Source organism: Diorhabda carinulata, chromosome 3 (assembly GCF_026250575.1).
Source record: "Diorhabda carinulata isolate Delta chromosome 3, icDioCari1.1, whole genome shotgun sequence".
Classification (NCBI taxonomy): Eukaryota; Metazoa; Arthropoda; class Insecta; order Coleoptera; family Chrysomelidae; genus Diorhabda; species Diorhabda carinulata.
In genome coordinates this window covers 947,868-955,538 of record NC_079462.1, presented here as the reverse complement: position 1 = coordinate 955,538, position 7,671 = coordinate 947,868, and positions in this window count along the sequence as shown.

Sequence of the window (7,671 nt, the reverse complement as noted above, 5' to 3'; positions counted from 1 at the left end):
ATCTGATTATTATAGTGGATTTCAATGCGCGTTTTTAATCAAAGTGTAACGGCCTCGTTTAAATTCAGTTTAACGACAGCTTGATACTCAATTTTTTTTGTGTTTTTAACGAAAAAATCCCAACAAAAATTAGTGAGAATGTCTCAGCCCAAGACATCTTCAGACAGAAATAGAAGACTTTTCAAACGACCCTCGTATATTATTTTTAGTGGAAATATAATTGAATATTTCCTTTTGGAATTGTGTTTTGGTGGAATATTTGCGTGGTAGACTGAATTTTCGTAGGTAAAGACCGAACGTTCGGAACCGAAAATTTTTTTTACAGATTTCTGTGCATAATTCATAAAGTTGGAATTCGTCGTGAGCGTCCTCTATCGACGACCGGTGTTTTGCGGTGCGACCACGTCAATTAATGACATATATATATATATATATATATCGTGATGAACAGATCCAGTTCGGTGGTTAATCGGTGGTTTTGTATTTCGGAATGGCTAACCGGGTCGTCAATTCGAGGTGCTGTTGCTCGCTCGTCGATATCAACTTCTTCAGTTACGCTGACGATGGACAGGACCCGACCGACCCCGTCTTGTCAATCAATATATCGAACGAACGTTTAAATTTTTTATCATTATAGCACCTGGATGGATCCTGTTTGAAGTTATTTATCATTATATTAGGGTTTCATTTGACTTGCTAGTGCTTTAACATCTAGAAAATGACCTGGAGGAACTTCTCCACGTGTATTTGCTGTCAAATTTAGTTCCTTGATGGTTCCTTGTTAACGTTCAACAGAATTTGTGAATATCTTTGGGTTCCAGTTGCCCTAAAAGCGCTTTTACATCTATAAAATGACCTAGTGGAGGTTCTTCACTTGTATTTTCTGTTAAATTTAGTTTCCTGATGGTTTCTGTGAATGTTTAATAGATTTTGGATCATATTTGGGTTCCAATTGACCTGCTAGAGCTTTTATAACTATAAAATGGCCTTTTGGAACCTCTACACCAGTACTTTCTTGTAAATTCAGCACTTGGATGGACTCTTTTTGAAAACCAAAGCATTTTACCAACAGTTTAGTGATATATTTGACGTGCTAGCACTTTTACATCTATAAAATGACCTGGAGGAACTTCTCCACGTGTATTTGCTGTCAAATTTAGTTCCTTGATGGTTCCTTGTTAACGTTCAACAGAATTTGTGAATATCTTTGGGTTCCAGTTGCCCTAAAAGCGCTTTTACATCTAGAAAATGACCTAGTGGAGGTTCTTCACTTGTATTTTCTGTTAAATTTAGTTTCCTGATGGTTTCTGTGAATGTTTAATAGATTTTGGATCATATTTGGGTTCCATTTGACCTGCTAGAGCTTTTATAACTATAAAATGGCCTTTTGGAACCTCTACACCAGTACTTTCTTGTAAATTCAGCACTTGGATGGACTCTTTTTGAAAACCAAAGCATTTTACCAACAGGTTAGTGTTATATTTGACGTGCTAGCACTTTTACATCTATAAAATGGCCTGGAGGAACTTCTCCACGTGTATTTGCTGTCAAATTTAGTTCCTTGATGGTTCCTTGTTAACGTTCAACAGAATTTGTGAATATCTTTGGGTTCCAGTTGCCCTAAAAGCGCTTTTACATCTAGAAAATGACCTAGTGGAGGTTCTTCACTTGTATTTTCTGTTAAATTTAGTTTCCTGATGGTTTCTGTGAATGTTTAATAGATTTTGGATCATATTTGGGTTCCATTTGACCTGCTAGAGCTTTTATAACTATAAAATGGCCTTTTGGAACCTCTACACCAGTACTTTCTTGTAAATTCAGCACTTGGATGGACTCTTTTTGAAAACCAAAGCATTTTACCAACAGGTTAGTGTTATATTTGACGTGCTAGCACTTTTACATCTATAAAATGGCCTGGAGGAACTTCTCCACGTGTATTTGCTGTCAAATTTAGTTCCTTGATGGTTCCTTGTTAACGTTCAACAGAATTTGTGAATATCTTTGGGTTCCAGTTGCCCTAAAAGCGCTTTTACATCTATAAAATGACCTAGTGGAGGTTCTTCACTTGTATTTTATGTTAAATTTAGTTTCCTGATGGTTTCTGTGAATGTTTAATAGATTTTGGATCATATTTGGGTTCCATTTGACCTGCTAGAGCTTTTATAACTATAAAATGGCCTTTTGGAACCTCTACACCAGTACTTTCTTGTAAATTCAGCACTTGGATGGACTCTTTTTGAAAACCAAAGCATTTTACCAACAGGTTAGTGTTATATTTGACGTGCTAGCACTTTTACATCTATAACATGACCTGGAGGAACTTCTCCACGTGTATTTTTTGTCAAATTTAGCTTTCTCATGGTTCCTTGTTAACATTCAACAGAATTTATGAGGATCTTTGGGTTCCAGTTGCCCTAAAAGCGCTTTTACATCTATAAAATGACCTAGTGGAGGTTCTTCACTTGTATTTTATGTTAAATTTAGTTTCCTGATGGTTTCTGTGAATGTTTAATAGATTTTGGATCATATTTGGGTTCCATTTGACCTGCTAGAGCTTTTATAACTATAAAATGGCCTTTTGGAACCTCTACACCAGTACTTTCTTGTAAATTCAGCACTTGGATGGACTCTTTTTGAAAACCAAAGCATTTTACCAACAGGTTAGTGTTATATTTGACGTGCTAGCACTTTTACATCTATAACATGACCTGGAGGAACTTCTCCACGTGTATTTTTTGTCAAATTTAGCTTTCTCATGGTTCCTTGTTAACATTCAACAGAATTTATGAGGATCTTTGGGTTCCAGTTGCCCTAAAAGCGCTTTTACATCTATAAAATGACCTAGTGGAGGTTCTTCACTTGTATTTTATGTTAAATTTAGTTTCCTGATGGTTTCTGTGAATGTTTAATAGATTTTGGATCATATTTGGGTTCCATTTGACCTGCTAGAGCTTTTATAACTATAAAATGGCCTTTTGGAACCTCTACACCAGTACTTTCTTGTAAATTCAGCACTTGGATGGACTCTTTTTGAAAACCAAAGCATTTTACCAACAGGTTAGTGTTATATTTGACGTGCTAGCACTTTTACATCTATAACATGACCTGGAGGAACTTCTCCACGTGTATTTTTTGTCAAATTTAGCTTTCTCATGGTTCCTTGTTAACATTCAACAGAATTTATGAGGATCTTTGGGTTCCAGTTGCCCTAAAAGCGCTTTTACATCTATAAAATGACCTAGTGGAGGTTCTTCACTTGTATTTTATGTTAAATTTAGTTTCCTGATGGTTTCTGTGAATGTTTAATAGATTTTGGATCATATTTGGGTTCCATTTGACCTGCTAGAGCTTTTATAACTATAAAATGGCCTTTTGGAACCTCTACACCAGTACTTTCTTGTAAATTCAGCACTTGGATAGACTCTTTTTGAAAACCAAAGCATTTTACCAACAGTTTAGTGATATATTTGACGTGCTAGCACTTTTACATCTATAACATGACCTGGAGGAACTTCTCCACGTGTATTTTTTGTCAAATTTAGCTTTCTCATGGTTCCTTGTTAACGTTCAACAGAATTTGTGAATATCTTTGGGTTCCAGTTGCCTTAAAAGCGTTTCTACATCTAGAAAATGACCTGGTGGAACCTCTCCAGGTGTATTTTCTGTCAAATTTAGTTCCCTGATGGTTCCCTCTCAATGTTCAACTGATTTGTAATCATATTTGGGTTCCAGTTGCCTTAAAAGCGTTTCTACATCTAGAAAATCACTTGGTGGAACCTCTCCAGGTGTATTTTCTGTCAAATTTAGTTCCTTGATGGTTCCCTCTCAATGTTCAACTGATTTGTAATCATATTTGGGTTCCAGTTGCCCTAATAGCCCATTTATATCTAGAAAATGACCTAGTGGAAACACTCCTTGTGTATTTTCTGTCAAATTTAGTTTCCTGGTGGTCCTTTGTGAATATTCTAGAAAATGACCTGGTGGAAATTCTCCACGTATATTTTATGTCAAATTTACCTTCCTCATGGGTCCTTGTTAACGTTCAACAGAATTTGTGTACATATTTGTGTTTCTTGTTGCCCTAAAAGCGCTTTTACACCTAGAAAATGATCTGGTGGAACTTCTCCAGGTATATTTTTTGTCAAATTCAGTTCCCCGGTGCTTCTTTGTTAATGTTCAATAGATTTGGAATCATATTTAGGTTCCAGTTGCTCTAAAAGCCCTTTTACATATATAAAATGACCTAGTGGAACTTCTCTACGAGTATTTTTTGTCAAATTTAGTTTCCTGATATTTTTTTTTGAATGTTCAACAGATTTGAGATCATATTTGGGTTCCGATTGACCTGCTAAAGCTTTTACATCTAGAAAATGATCTGGTGGAACTTCTCCAGGTATATTTTTTGTCAAATTCAGTTCCCCGGTGCTTCTTTGTTAATGTTCAATAGATTTGGAATCATATTTAGGTTCCAGTTGCTCTAAAAGCCCTTTTACATATATAAAATGACCTAGTGGAACTTCTCTACGAGTATTTTTTGTCAAATTTAGTTTCCTGATATTTTTTTTTGAATGTTCAACAGATTTGAGATCATATTTGGGTTCCGATTGACCTGCTAAAGCTTTTACATCTAGAAAATGATCTGGTGGAACTTCTCCACGTGTACTTTCTGAGGAATTTAGCTCTTGGATGGTCACTTCTCCAAGTCCAATAGTTAACTGCTACCATATTTGGAAAATAACATGTTGGAAAAATAAAAAAACTTCGATTTTCTCTGTACAAAATTCTAATATGGAAATATGAAATTCGAGTATCTAATTTTCATATTTAAAAGTGTTTCTAGAATAAATTACAAAGTTCAACTTTGTGTGATGGGGGAATTTATTAATTTCACAAAAATAACATCTGCGGGTAGAAAAATTCTTTATGAATTTTTGTTGTATGATAAAGGAGGTTCGTCAGAATTCATTGTATAACATAATTAGCAACGTAATTTAGTTATTTTTCAATTACTTCCTAACGTTAATTAGAAGATTCAAAATTACCAGAACAAAATAAGCATAAACAACTATTTGGAAACCTGCAAGACTCAATTATATAACCAGACTAAGGAAAAACGGATATTAAATATCAAATTTGATTTACCAGACAGATGATGTTAGTTATTAGTAAACAGAAAATGCTCTAATTGTGATTGTTTCATAAAAAAATTCAAAACTTCCTTAGGTTATGAAAATTCCTAACCTATAAAGATGCACCAATTCAAATATTCAAAGATAAAGCACTAAAAAACACTAAAAAACATAAAAGACCATCAAGAAATTTGCCAAAGTCCAGAGGAAGTCCTTAGACTTTCAGTTTAGAATTCTGCGAGTTCGCGCGGCGCCTCTAATCTACTATATACACTATATACGTGGGAAAAAGGTTTTTATTTGAGTTTGAGTTGAAACCATCCTGTATAAAAGTATGTTTTATTTGAAATTAAATCTTTTCTGAATTATCTATATTGTGAAATCTCGCAGAGGATGAAAAGGGATCTATTTTCTGAGTGGCGTCTCTTGTTTTGTATCGTTCGCGAACGGACGGATTTATACGGCCAAATTAGGATTCGCAGGATGAATTTCTAATGAGTTATTGGATGACAGGTGGGGTGGTTTAATAATTATAAACTAAATACGAAACGTTAATCAAATATTTTTAGTTAAAATTCAGTCACTCACTACGATATACAGTATCGTCGTTAAAACGCGAACGATTCGATTATTTTCTCCGATTCGGGCACCGAATCAATTCGATAACAATGACCCAATTTCGAAATTCCAATATCCCATAAAATCAAAAACAAACCTAAACAATAATCAAGGAAAATCTTTCGCGACCGAATCGGTGTTCAACTGTGCGTGATGGAAATTTATGTACCGAGTGGCGTTAATAATTGAAATATGTTTGTTGTCAAATGCTGGAAGCATCGATGTAATGGAGGACGACAAAAACCGATTGGGTGGAAAATTAGCCCGCCGGAGCGAAGGCTTACGGTATTTTTAGATTTACAGTAATTGGCGAATTAATAACCTTCGAATCCATCTAATTCGATGGTTTTTACGTTAACGCCGAAATATATTTCAAGATATTATACTTTGAACCAAAACATTTCATACGAGGGTCGTTCAAATATAAACTATAAAAAATTCTATTCCTAATTTACAAAATTGAAATTTTCTAAATTTTTTTTTTAAATGAAATCTGTTGTCACCTCACCGGAAGCTCTCTACTTGTCACGTGATCAATTTACATACGTATTGCTCTCAACTGGGGGACTATAAAACATTGTTCGTGATTAGCTTGTTCAAATCAACACAAATCAAATTTCGATTCGTATTTTACAAAATCCTTGTTGGTTTTTGGATTTATATGATTCATTCGTTTCTTGGTGTTTGTTTTCATATAAATATATCAAAACCTAACCTAAAATAACCTAATCTAACCTAACATAACCTAACCAAAATTCGGTTGTAGACGTTTCAACCAAAACAAGTCGTTTTGATCTTTAGATGGGTTTTACCGTGTTTTTTAGAAGGTTATTATAATACAGTGTGTTCATAATACGTTGTTCAGTGAAGAAATTACCTAAAAAAACCTTCCCTGTTAACCAACAGTATAATTTTCAACCGATAAGCTTTGGTTAGAAGTGAAAAATTTGTTTCTAGTAAAAACTTTTTGCTATAATATCTCAAATCCTGTTCCAAATTTACAAAAAAATATTTAATATCTAGATAACGGTTTAGGTATAGGAAAATATACATGAATTGGTCTGATTTTTTACCCCTGTGTGCATTAAAATAGAAAAAACAGGGTGGATCTATTCAAAAAAATAAAGAAATTTGATATTTATGAAGTTAAACTTTAAACACTCTTTATACACACCCTGTATAAAATAAAAAATGTTCCAACATAGATTCAAATACGTCTGATTTTTCCTAAATTAACCGAATAGAAACCATTTTCATATCTTTGAGGGTATCCAAGTAAAAAAATAATTTATAAGGGTCTGCAATAGTTTAAATTATTTACAAAAAAATTAATAACTCAAAAAGTATGCATTTTTCGAAAAAAGTTTTTGAACAAAAGTATACTAAAATATTAAGGATATTTCAAAAATGTGTTAATATACAGGGTGGTTCTATTAAAAAAAATAAATAAATTTGATATTTATGAAGTTAAACTTTAAACACTCTTTATACACACCCTGTAAAAAATAAAAAATGTTCCAACATAGATTCAAATACGTCTGATTTTTCCTAAAACAACCGAATAGAAACCATTTTCATATCTTTGAGGGTATCCAAGTAAAAAAATAATTTATAAGGGTCTGCAATAGTTTAAATTATTTACAAAAAAATTAATAACTCAAAAAGTATGCATTTTTCGAAAAAAGTTTTTGAACAAAAGTATACTAAAATATTAAGGATATTTCAAAAATGTGTTAATATACAGGGTGTTTTATTTAAAAAAATAAAGAAATTTGATATTTATGAAGTTAAACTTTAAACACTCTTTATACACACCCTGTATAAAATAAAAAATGTTCCAACATAGATTCATATACGTCTGATTTTTCCTAAAACAACCGAATAGAAACCATTTTCATATTTTTAAGGGTATCCACGTAAAAAA